At 41.0% G+C, this 12,924-nt stretch overlaps 1 long non-coding RNA gene across 2 annotated transcripts; it reads left to right on the top strand.

Annotated features, from left to right (window-relative positions):
• Nucleotides 1–4,594: 4,594 nt before the first annotated feature.
• Nucleotides 4,595–8,334, top strand: LOC123085948 (uncharacterized). 2 transcript variants are annotated; one of them, XR_006440168.1, is made up of 3 exons: nt 4,595–5,550; nt 7,170–7,299; nt 7,405–8,334. It is a non-coding gene; the product is annotated as an uncharacterized lncRNA (long non-coding RNA). The 2 variants fall into 2 exon arrangements; XR_006440167.1 differs by having other exon boundaries at nt 4,595–7,299.
• The last annotated feature ends 4,590 nt before the right edge of the window (nt 8,335–12,924 follow it).

Raw genomic sequence — 12,924 nt, 5'->3', positions numbered from 1 at the left:
ATATATATAAACAAAATTTTCAACGGCGGGCAATCAGTCAATTAGGCACCCAAACACAATAGTAGTATAATCGTCGCTAGCCGTCGCTGTGGGGAGTTTAGAAGGGGAGGGGCGAGAGGAGGAAGGCGTGGGGAACGGCGGCAAACTCCTCATGCCCAGGCTCAACTCCGGCGCCATGTGCCGCTAGACCATCGTCCTGAGAAAAGAAGCACAAGTAGAAGGCGGCCGTGAGTGGGTACCAAGGGAAAAAACAGAAGCCGCAACCAAGAATTGCAAGATTTAGTATAAAGGAAATAGCCTCAGCATTTAGATGTTTCTAATAAGATTGCGCACTAATCTAACACAATATACATAAGGTGTCCTCATAGTTTTACTAATACCTGGGGGTATGGATAGTGGGGTATATAAAGAAAAGCAATCCATTATCATGTTCTAGGAACTAACTATTAGAGTACATGCTCAGGATATAAGTGGAAGCAGAGAATATAATGAGATGTCAATAGTCCCCGAGAGGTTTATGCAAGCAGGTCTTTTTATACTACCACTTGCATGATTTATTTATTTGAATAACAACAGGAGAACTGCCATATTCACTGATTATAGAAAGCTCAAATTGGCAGTCGCACATAGCATGGAGTATTCATAAGATTTACAGGAAAAATAGGTATTATATGCAACGATTTGTGCCATATTGGGAACAAAGATTTACAGAATGTCATTCAAAGTTGGAAATAGGTATGCACTTTTTTGTGGTTTCCCCATATTGGAAACAAATATTTGTACCAGCTTCCGACATGGCATCCAGTGCAGGCAGTACAATATACAGCGGGCCGTCAGATAATGGCATCCTTGAGTGTTGTGCATTCATTTTAAAATAGCATGTTGCTTGGAGCAGGTTATGGGGTCTAATTAACCGGCCATTGCATTGCAAACAAGCAAAATCAGAGACTGAACTACACATATTCACCTGAAGCCTGGTCTTGATGGCATCGATGGGGTAGAGCGTCATCTCCACCACGACTCCGGTGGCTCCTCTCGGCTATGACTCCCTCTGCAAGCGAGCGGGCAAAAAAAACAGCACACGTAATCAGTCCCCTTCACCCGTGACTGACTGTAAGGTTGCAGAAGGCGAAGCGAGCTTGTACTGAGCCACTAATAATCCACGGATGGAGATGGGAACCAAAGAATGAGAGAGATGGGGAAGGAGGAGAGGACGCACAGCAGAGGATCTGGAGGAAATTGAAGGGCTTCTCTTCCCCTTCCTCGTCGCCCATGTCTGCCCGTCGACCACCGACAAACCTGCGCCGAGGTATGGAGGAAAATAGAAGGCAGCTGAAGTTATTTGCCTGGTTGTTGCGGAAATTTGCAGGGGAGAGAGGAGAGGAGAGGATTCACACCTGACTGAGGGGAGGGGGAGAAGGAGCCGCTGGGGAGGTCCGCCGTCAGCTCCGTCGCCATCTGGATCTCACTCTGCACGTGTGGTAGGTGTGTTGTGAGTGAGGCTGTGGGTGGGGTGGGGGCGAGGGAGGGCGGAGAAGAACTAGGAGGTTGAGCCCCGTGTGGCGGCGCAGTAGATGTCGGAGAGGGGTCACCGGAGCCGTGCCGGCGATGGAGGCGTCGTCGCCCCCGAAACCCTAGTGGGAGGGTTGCGGCTGAGCGTTGGAGGCCGGGAGCAGCGAATCCCGCAAGGGGGAAGATCCAACGGAGCGAGGCGAGCTCGGGACGGTGCTGCGGGGTGGCGGGAGTCGCTGGAGAACGCCGGAATCGGCCGGCACCTGTGGCGGCGGAGATGTGTCCCGGGAGAGAGAGAGGGTTGTGGGAGAGAGAGGTGGAAGGGTGCGGAGGCGCCTGAGGTGGGAGTGAAGCAGATGGGAGGGAGGAGGCTGCCGACGTGAGCTGTGGGAGGGACGAGGCGGTGTGTGGGTCGCGGCGGCGGCGATGTGGGAGGGAGGGGATGGATCGGGGTGGGTGGGACGAGGAGTGGGTCGGGGTAGGGGATGGATCCAGGTTACTAATGGCGCACCCCCTGGTGGTGCGCCATTAGTAGTTTTGCAAAAAAAAACATACTAATGGCGCACTCTGCAAGGGTTCGCCATTACTAGTTTAAACTAGTAATGGCGCACCGCGCGTGAGTGCGCCATTAGTACTTTTGCAAAAAAAGGAATAAAAAAATAAAAAAAAAAATAACATTAGTGGCGCACTTTCTGGCTGGTGCGCCATTACTAGTTACAACTAGTAATGGCGCACTTACTAAGGATGCGCCATTAGTATGTTTGGACAGGCGCACTAGTTAAAATTTTTTTTTGATACTAATGGCGCACCGTGGACATGGTGCGCCATTAGTAGTTTCAACTCTAATGGCGCATCAGAAGGTGGTGCGCCATTAGTATATACTAATGGCGCACCACTTGTCTGGTGCGTCATTAGTGTCAATCCCATCTATAGCCCTTTTTCTAGTAGTGACCCCCTGGGCGCGCCTTCCGCCCTTGTGGCCGCCTCGTGGCTCCTTTGACTTGCACTCCAAGTCTCGTGGGTGCCTTCTGGTCCAAGAAAAATCATCGTGACGGTTTTATTCCGTTTGGACTCTGTTTGGTATTCCTTTTCCGCGAAGCTTAAAAACAAGGAAAAAAAATAAAAACTGGCATTGGGCTCTAGGTTAATAAGTTAGTCCCAAAACTAATATAAAATACCATATTAATGCATATAAAACATGCAAAACAGATAATATAATAGCATGGAACAATAAAAAATTATAGATATGTTGGAGACGTATCAAACATCCCCAAGCTTAATTCCTGCTCCTCCTCGAGTAGGTAAATGATAAAAACAGATTTTTTATGCGGAATGCTACCTAACATATTTATCCATGTAATTTTCTTTATTTTAGCATGAATTCTCAGATCCATAAGATTCAACACAAAAGTTTAATGTTGACATAAAAACAATAATACTTCAAGCATACTAACAAGGCAATTATGTCTTCTCAAAATAACATGGCCAAAAAAAGCTCATCCCTACAAAATCATATAGTCTGGCTATGCTCCATCTTCATCAAAAAAATATTCAAATCATGCACAACCCCATGACAAGCCAGGCAATTGTTTCATACTTTTGGTGTTCTCAAACTTTTTCAACTTTCACGCAATACATGAGTGTGAGCCATGGACATAGCACTATAGGTGGAATAGAATACGGTGGTTGTGGAGAAGACAAAAAGAAGGAGATAGTCTCACATCAATTAGGCGTATTAACGAGCTATGGAGATGCCCATCAATAGATATCAATGTGAGTGAGTAGGGGTTGTCATGCAACGGATGCACTAGAGCTATAAGTTTATGAAAGCTCAAAAAGAAAACTAAGTGGGTGTGCATCCAACTTGCTTGCTCATGAAGACCTAGGGCATTTTGTGGAAGCCCATCATTGGAATATACAAGCCAAGTTCTATAATGAAAAAAATCCCACTAGCATATGAAAGTGACAACATAGGAGTCTGATCATGGTGCTACTTTGAAGCACATGTGTGGAAAAAAAGGATAATAACATTGCCCCTTCTCTCTTTTTCTCTCATTTTTTCGTTTGGCTTCTTTGGCCTCCCTTTTTTTCCTCACATGGGACAATCCTCTAACAATGAAAATCATCACACTCTTATTTACTTACAACTCAAAAATTACAACTCAATACTTAGAACAAAATATGACTCTACATGAATGCTTTCGTAGGTGTACCAGGATGTGCAATGGCTCAAGAGTGACATGTATGATAGAATTAAGAAAGGTGGCTTTGCCACAAATACGGTGTCAACTACATGATCATGCAAAGAGATATTACAATGATGGAATGTGTCATAATAAAATAGAACAGTGGAAAGTTGCATTGCAATATATGCCAGAATGGCTACGGAAATGCCAGAATAGGTAGGTATGGTGGTTGTTTTTAGGAAGGTATATGGTGGGTGTTTGGTACCAGCGAAGGTTGCGTGGTACTAGAGAGGCTAGCAATGGTGGATGGGTGAGAGTGCGTATAATCTGTGGACTCAACATTACTCATAAAGAACTTACAAACTTATTGCAAAAATCTACTAGTCATCAAAACAAAGTACGAAGCGCATAAGGAAGACAATAAAAAAATACCACATGCTCCAACTTCGTTACATAACGATTCACCATACGTGCATGCTATGAGAATCACAAGCCTTAACACAAGTATTTCTCAAATTCACAATTACTCACTAGCATGACTCCAATATCACCATCTCTATATCTCAAAACAATCATAAGGAATCAAACTTCTCATAGTATTCAATGCACTTTATATGAAAGTTTTTATTATATCCCACTTGGATGTCTATCATATCTTTCCCTAATAATAATAAAGCATGGATTGACTCTGTGGGTTCACCATCACAATACACTTTTCCCCGTGAATTTACGCTTTCAGTTTAAAAAAACTCATATTCAAGGTGGTACTAATTTTTTGCTTAGGTAATTTTCGGTTTCATCGGCTCCTACATCACGTTTCCCGTCGGTCACGCCTCCCTGTCTCAGCCCATACATCACCTGCATGGGCCTCAGCCCACCGAATCGAATCCAGCAGCCAGACAAGCCGATAGAAGAGACAGAAAGAAAATACATGTGTCCATACACGGAGGACGAGCTCTCGCCTCCTTTCTCGCTCGCCGCCGCCACCACCCACGTCGGCCGCTTCTCTGGGGACCTCCAGCGCCGTCCAGCATGCCCCCGAGCTCCCCACGGTCCACGCCTCCCTCCCCTCCGGCCAGAGTCTCCGCTCCCGTCCTCTACCGCCCGCTCGCAAGCCCATCCCCCATGGCTAGGGTTTCGGGTAGGGCTTCGCAGCCGCGTCTCCGGCTGCCCCAGGTTCGTTCCTCGTTCGTTCTTGTTCTCCCTTTATCTAACTAATCATGTTTAGGTTTTTTAGGGGATAAACAAGGGGAGGTATAGCAGGGCGTTGGACATTTGCGGGAGTGGGGGAGATCGATGTGGACGAGGACTGTCTGGTGCACTGCTGGTGCGGGGAGGGCATGGGAGAGGGATGGCTGCTGCGCTGCTATTAGCTGGATATAGCACTGCTCCTTTCCTGTTGTTTGTTGATTGATGCTACTGCTGCTGCTACTTTGATGCAGTTGCTGCTAATTTGATGTGGAGGATGTGCAGGGACGGACAACGAGCGAGCAGAGGATTTATCTGGGACCTAAATTTGGCAGGTAAAAATTGGTCTGTTTGCCGCTAGCTGGCTTCATGTGATGCTATAGTGTGCTATGGAGAGGTACAGAGGTTATTTTACAGGACCATGAAGGTTCATGATTGGCAATTGATCTTGGGCTATTGGCTTATTATGATCAAAACTGAGAGTATATGCGCCACTATTAGTGGTCTTGCAGAGTTGGAATGTTATGCTTCACTGTAATTGCTTTACTGAATCTACAGACTAAGAAAATTTCTATTTCTTGTGTCAGGCAAATGGATGAGCTCTCACATCCCTCTCGGTCTCCTTTGATTTGTTGCAGATTTCTTCGAAGTCCATGACCTCTCTGTATGTTGATTGCACCCATGTACTATATACTTCCAATTTCTTCTTTATCGTGTATATACCAATTGTTTTCCTTTACTTTGTGCACAGTGATTTTGCTCTAGCACTAATATAAATTTTGGATTCATAATTGCAACCTATCATTAATTTGCCGCAAAACTACAACCAATGTCAAAATCCTTATTTTAGTTAGGACAAATAACTATTTAAAAACCCAAAACTAGCTGCATTCAATATTTGATAGGTTAATTCCGTCATTCAGTATTTGGAGTAGATGCTACAGTTATAATGAAACAGTAGGATTCCTATAATTGTGCACAGCAGCAGCGAGGCGCTCTAAATTTCAACATGACACCGAACTTCAAACAGAACGCCTCCATGGTTAATGATGTGCTCTTAGATTATTAGTTTCTTTGAATTTATCTGCTTCCATTAGATTAAGGTTATAATGCAAACATATAGATAGATGTATCAATCCATTCAGACACAGTTTTCTGTTTCCTAGCCTCCATGTGTATGTAATATTATTATTTTGGAAAAGGATCATTTATTAAGGCAACAAGCCAACACAAATAAGAAAACTTGGCCGCTACATGTTACTAACTCTAAACTGAAAAGGTTCTAAATCAACTGACTTGACCGGAGCTCTATCTTAAAGATTTGATCATAACAGAGTTTGGCAGGTTTCCCCGAAAGAAAAAAGCAGAGTTTGGCAGGTTAGGTGAGACACGTCATTAGATTTGTTATGAGCATTGCGATATCCTACGTTAGACAGGTACGCAAATTAATCAAAATTTTCATTTAACATGCAGTAGAAACAAATATATGTAATTGTCAATATCAGTGTGCCGGTGAAGAAACTCAGTCACTGCCAAAGTACTGTTCTCCCATGCTAAAGCTGAAAAAAAACTGCATGCACATTTGTTTGTTTCAGCACAAGAAAACATTCAAACTTAATATACCTATCGCATCTCATGGTGTATGATTAACTTGCACTACATTGTTTCTATTTCCAAAATTTATTATTCATGGTCGGTTATTGCCGTTTTAATACAATCAACCTTTTCAAATATATTTGGATTATATTAGGAAACTGCATCTATGTGTTTCTGAGTTAGAGCTCCTAACAGGCTACTTCTGCTTCCTTAGTTGCTTCCATTTTAACTTTAGATCGTTATTAAGATGGACCTCCGAGCCATATAGTCCATAAGGAAGTGTTCAGATACTTGTAGATCATGCAAGTGAAGAGTGGCTTTAATACTTTTGAGTGGACATAAAGTAATTTTAAGATCAATAGTTGATGTTCTCGCTCTTAAAGAAATACTGACAATTGATGCCAACGACCCGAATGGTCCAACACACAATATTTATTCTTCTTCGTAAAAGAATTATGTTTCTAATTATTATATAGGAGTGCACATCAAATGTTTTCATTTGGTGCATCAGTTCAAAGCAAGCCAGAAAAATTAAGTCTTCTATTTTTGTAGATCAGAATCCTAGACGTAGTCAGTTTATATCATTTTTCCGGTACCTCTATTGTGCATATATTTCTCAAACGAATTCTGCCATCGATTAGGAGTGAAATCACCATGACATTTACAAGCTTTGTCTTCCATGCTCAGGTCAATGATACTTGAAATTCTTGGGACTTATTTCGAATCGAAACATTAGAAGATAAGCTTATGGTGACTTTATGAGGTTTTGGCATTGGACCGTTTGAAACTTTAGATTGGCAGAGAGATAGAGACCCTGGTACTCTGAAGGATGTTGAATTTGAGATCAAAAATTATTGTTGTTAAATGATCTTTGCTTCTTTCAATTGGAAAATTTAGCGTTGTTGGTTGTTTGATGTTGCAGTGGGCCTTGGCAGTGGCGAGCTAGGTGCCAGCGAGGTAGGCGACATCGTCAATGAGGGCCATCATGGCCTCCACCTGCGCCCTCTTGCAGGTGGACTGCCGGTCATCGATGTGGCGGGTCGGGCTCTTGCAGCAACATCTATGATATTCTCTGGACGAGCTGTAGGTAGGCCAGTAGATGAGGATTCGACGACCACCACCGAGGTATGCCCTCCTCTCCTTGCCCTTGGGCTGGCATCTCTGATCAGGCTGTAATCTGCTGCTGTAGTGTTGCTCTTTGGGGATTCCTATGGGGTCTATTTTTGATTGGTCAAAGCTGGTATGTTGGCCACCGGTTGGTTTAACATGATGCTATAATGCGCTACGGAGAGATATGTTATTCCAATACAAGCGACCGGTCAGTTAATTTGAGGATTTTTGCCTTTTGTTCCTCAGGCCTATAGCTTTGTGGTTTCAGTCCGACAGTTAAAAGTTGCATTGGCTTGTAAAAATTCATGTGACTGGACCAGTAGGTGAGGATGATCTCATATGGAAAATACTGCTCCATGGTATTAAAATCTGTTATAGGTGTTGGAAGTCAATGCTAGGAGCTCCTGGGATGTGCTCATGCATGCTTGGTCAGAACTTTTCTTTTGAATCAATTGATGAATCGATAGCATCAGATATGTCGTATGTGTACTCCACTACGTACGACAGGGTGAAAACAAGTTTGATCGCTGGAGATGGATTTCTATCCTGTTGGTACAATTGTATGTTCAGGTGGTTCTTTCATGTCTGTTCTCTCTAGCTTCTTGATGTTTTCTTTCTCAGGTGTAATTTAGTTGCCATTTGTAATAGCCAAATTTTCATGTCAAACATGATTTAAAGATTTTCTATGCCAGTTGACATGTCATTTATTTTCTAAACAGCCTATTGTTGATGGTGTTTGATCTCCTTTCTGACATCTTCCAAGAATAAGTTCTCATGTTCAGTAAATGCAATTTAGTTGATTATTTTGAATTATTGTAGTAGGTTAATAGGATTTAATTGTACTCAAATTTTGTTTTCCATAGGGATACAAACAACAGTGTAACGACTCTAGAAATCTACATCTTAATACTGCCCTATTTTTGGGGATTCGAATCTTCATGGTTATGATAATGGTTCAAAACTCCATTTGACCTTGGAAGGGTTATGTTCTTCATATGTTTTTGTAGCCCTTGCATGAACTATTTTAAGACATGTTATTTACATTAAGGTCACCAATGTGCAATTTTCAGTCAAAACACAGTGCAAGGCTCCTTTCTTATGTTGATAACATACTTGGCAAACATTTCAGAAATGACATTTTATAGTTCTGGTTTGACCTACTTGACAAATTAAATTTTGTTTGTACATTTCCTTTAGTTGTCCACTTTTAGAAATTTTAATGTCAGTTTTTTGTCAATTTTTCACACTGTGAATCCGACAAGAACCTTCAGATAAAATAAATAAGAGGTATTATATGTCTGTTTACTAAAGCCTTGAGAGGCAAAGGCAGACTGGCACTAAATAGCCTTATTTACATTCAGTACATCGCTGAATACATGCAAAAGTAAACCAAAGTCGCAATCATGCGAAGGTATAATCAATGGAAGTGGCATATATTTCTCTGGATTATTGATAAGCTATTATTTTTTTTGCAATATGTATCTGATGAAATAACAAGTAAACTAACTATAACTAATTTTGTAAAACTGTTGCAATGCACGGGCTATAGTTCATGGTTTGGACAACAACCCGTAGCAACGCATGGGCATATTTACTAGTTAGGACTAAATTCAGAACCAAAGAAAATTACCATGCTATTTAAAGACTCTCAAAATAATATAAGTGAAGCATGATAGTTCAAAAAAAATTCTAGAAAATAAAATCGCCATCGTGCTCTAAAAAGATTTAAGTGAAGCACTAGAGCAAAATTGCCTAGCTCAAAAGATATAAGTGAAGCACTCTCAAAAGGTGTGTATAGCAAGGATGATTGTGGCAAACTAAAAAGCAAAGACTCATATCATACAAGATGCTCCAAGCAAAACACATATCATGTGGTGAATAAAAATATGGCCTCAAGTAAAGTTACTGATAGATGGAGTCAAAAGAGGGGATGCCTTCCGGGGCATCCCGAAGGCATCCCCAAGCTTAGGCTCTTGGTTGTCCTTGAATAGTACCTTGGGGTGCCTTTGACATCCCCAATCTTAGGCTCTTGCCACTTCTTATTCCATCGTCCATCAAATCCTTACCCAAAACTTGAAAACTTCACAACACAAAACTCAACAGAAAATCTCATAAGGTCCGTTAGTATAAGAAAATAAATTACCACTTTTGGTACTGTTGTAAACTCATTCTTTATTTATATTGGTGTAATATCTACTGTATCCAACTTTTATATGGTTCATACCCCCCGATAATACCAATAGATTCATCAAAATAAGCAAACAACACAAACAAAACATAATCTGTCAAAACCAGAACAGTGTGTAGTAATCTATAACTCTCGAATACTTCTGTAACTCCAAAAATTCTGAAAAATTAGGACAACCTGGGAAATTTGTATATTAATATTCTGCAAAAAAAGAATCAGTATTTTATCATGCTTCTATTAAAAATGAGAATTGTATTCCTGAGCGCAAAAGTTTATATTATTCAGCAAGATCAAAACAACTATCACCGTAAATCATCCCAAAGGTCTTACTTGGCACAAAAACTAATTAATACACATCTAACTAGAGGCTAGATGAATTATTTATTGAAAAACAGAACCAAAAAGCAAAGAAGAAAAATAAAATTGGGTTGCCTCCCAACAAGCACTATTGTCTAACGCCCTTAGCTAGGCATAAAAACATATAGATAGATCCAGGTATTGTCATAGTAATAATAAGACAAATGTCGAAAGCTCATCTCATACTCCCTTTGTTCAGCAGCATGTTTTATTTGTGGTAATCAAAAGTATTCAAAAGGGGTAAATTTTACGGGATAAGGATCCCTAAGATCATGCTCGGGAGGAATTGGGGCCCTAATATTGTATGACCAACTCATCATTGTAAGCGTTCTTTTGGCAAAAAGTCATGAGCTTGTGTCCAAGAGAGAAACCCAATCCATTATTTTGTATATCAAAATTATCATTAAGTTTAGAAATCTTATCAACAAAACATCGGTAGGGACCCTCTTTCTTAAATTTTCATTATAAGCAACAAGATCTAGAGATCGTAAACACATTATTTCCTCTTGGTTAAAGAGAATCCCCTCTATATGAGGACGACCACCATCTACTGTATAATGCGCAAAAAATTTACTAGATTATTTGATAATTACTCTAAACTCATGGGCTAGAAATATAGTGGCGGCGTGCTTAACAGAAGAATGCTCAATATTAGAAAACTCTAGAAAAATCCTTTGTGTGCATGGATGCATATGAACAAATCGTCTTTCAAGTTCAACCACAAGGAATGATATAGCATCTGCAAGACTACTAGTTTTATGGAGAATCGATCCACCTAACGTGGGGAATGCACCAACACAAGTAAAGAAATCCTGAATAACCCCTTTTCCAATGATATTGCCACTCCCTATGCGAAGTTTTTGGTGTGCATGATAGTAGGTTATTCATGAGGATTAATATTAGCAAAAGCATCATAGTTTCCCGCATTGTTACTACTATCCTTTTCAGCATTAATCTCCCCGAATTCAGACATGGTGGCAACAATTCAAACTTGCAACGAGCAAACCAAAAGAAAACGAAAACACGAACATAAGAAGGCCAAAGAAAAGGAAAACCTTTTCGAAAATCATTTTAGAAGTGGGCGAGAGGAAAGCGAGAGGCAAATGGCGAATAATGTAATGCAAGAGATGAGTGTTTTATGATCGGTACTTGGTATGTCTTTACTTGGCGTAGATCTCCCCGGGAACGCCGCCAGAAATTCTTCCTGCTACTTTTTTGCTTGCATTGGTTTTTCCCTTGAAGAGGAAAGGCTGATGCAGCAAAGTAGAGATAAGTATTTCCCTCAGTTGGAGAACCAAGGTATCAATCCAGTAGGAGATAATGCAAAAATCACTAATACCTGCACAAACAATCAAATAGTTACACCCAACATGAGAAAGGGGTTGTTAATCCCTTCACGGTCACTTGCAAATGTGAGATCTGATAGAGATAGATGAAACTAAACAAAAGATAAAGTAAATATTTTTTTAGTTTTTTTGGTTTATAGACCAGAAAGTAAAAGATTGCAAAATAGTAGATCGGAAACTTAATATGATGGAAAATAGACCTAGGGGCCATGGGTAGACCTAGAGGCTTCTATGAAGATAGCAAATAATAAGGTGGGTGAACAAATTACTGTCGAGCAATTGATAGAAAATCGCAAAGTTATGATGATATCTAAGGCAATGATTATGAAATATAGGCATCACGTCTGTGTCAAGTAGAGCGACTCCTACCTGCATCTACTACTATTACTCCACACATCGACCAACTCCTGCCTGCATCTAGAGTATTAAGTTCATGAAGAACATCGTAATGCTTTAAGTAAGATGACATGATGTAGAGGAATAAAATCAAGCAATATGATGTAAACCCCATCTTTTTATCCTCGATGGCAACAATACAATATGTGCCTTGCCGCCCCTACTGTCACTGGGAAAGGACACTACAAGATTGAACCCAAAGCTAAGCACTTCTCCCATTGCAAGAAAAACCAATCTAGTTAGCCAAACTAAACCGATAGTTCGAACAGAATTACAAAGATATCAATTCATGCATATAAGAATTCAGAGAAGATTCAAATAATATTTATAGCTAAGCTGATCATAAATCCACAATTCATCGACAAACACACCGCAAAACAAGATTACATCGAATAGATCTCCAAGAACATCGAGGAGAACATGGAATTGTGAACTGAAGAGAGAGAAGAAGCCATATAGCTACTAGCTATGGACCCGTAGGTCTGAGGTAAACTACTCACACTTCATCGGAATGGTAATAGAGTTGATGTAGAAGCCCTCCATGATCAAATCCCCCTCTAACAGGATGCCGGAAAAGGCCCCAAGATGGGATATCATGGGAACAGAAGGTTGCGGTGGTGGAAAAGTGTTTTCATGGATGCTTCTGGTGGTTTGGGAATATATGTGAATATATAGGAGGAAGATCTAGGTCAGGGGGTCACCGAGGGCCCCACAAGGTAGGGGCACGCACCCTCCACCCTTGTGGCCGCCTCATGGCTCTCTGGACTTGCACTCCAAGTCTCCTGGGTGTCTTCTGGTCCAAGAAAACTCATCGTGAAGGTTTTATTCCATTTGGACTCCGTTTGGTATTCCTTTTCTGCAAATCTCTAAAACAAGGAAAAAAACAGAAACTGGTACTGGGCACTAGGTTAATAAGTTAGTCCCAAAAATAATATAAAATAGCTTATTAATGCATATAAACCATCCAAAACAGATAATATAATAGCATGGAACAATCAAAAAATATAGATACGTTGGAGACGTATCAAGTGTTGGTTCGTGTCAC

Source organism: Triticum aestivum, chromosome 4A (genome assembly GCF_018294505.1).
Source record: "Triticum aestivum cultivar Chinese Spring chromosome 4A, IWGSC CS RefSeq v2.1, whole genome shotgun sequence".
NCBI lineage: Eukaryota > Viridiplantae > Streptophyta > Magnoliopsida > Poales > Poaceae > Triticum > Triticum aestivum.
The sequence above is the reverse complement of the archived record's forward strand: the minus strand, read 5'-3'. Positions and strand labels throughout refer to the sequence as shown.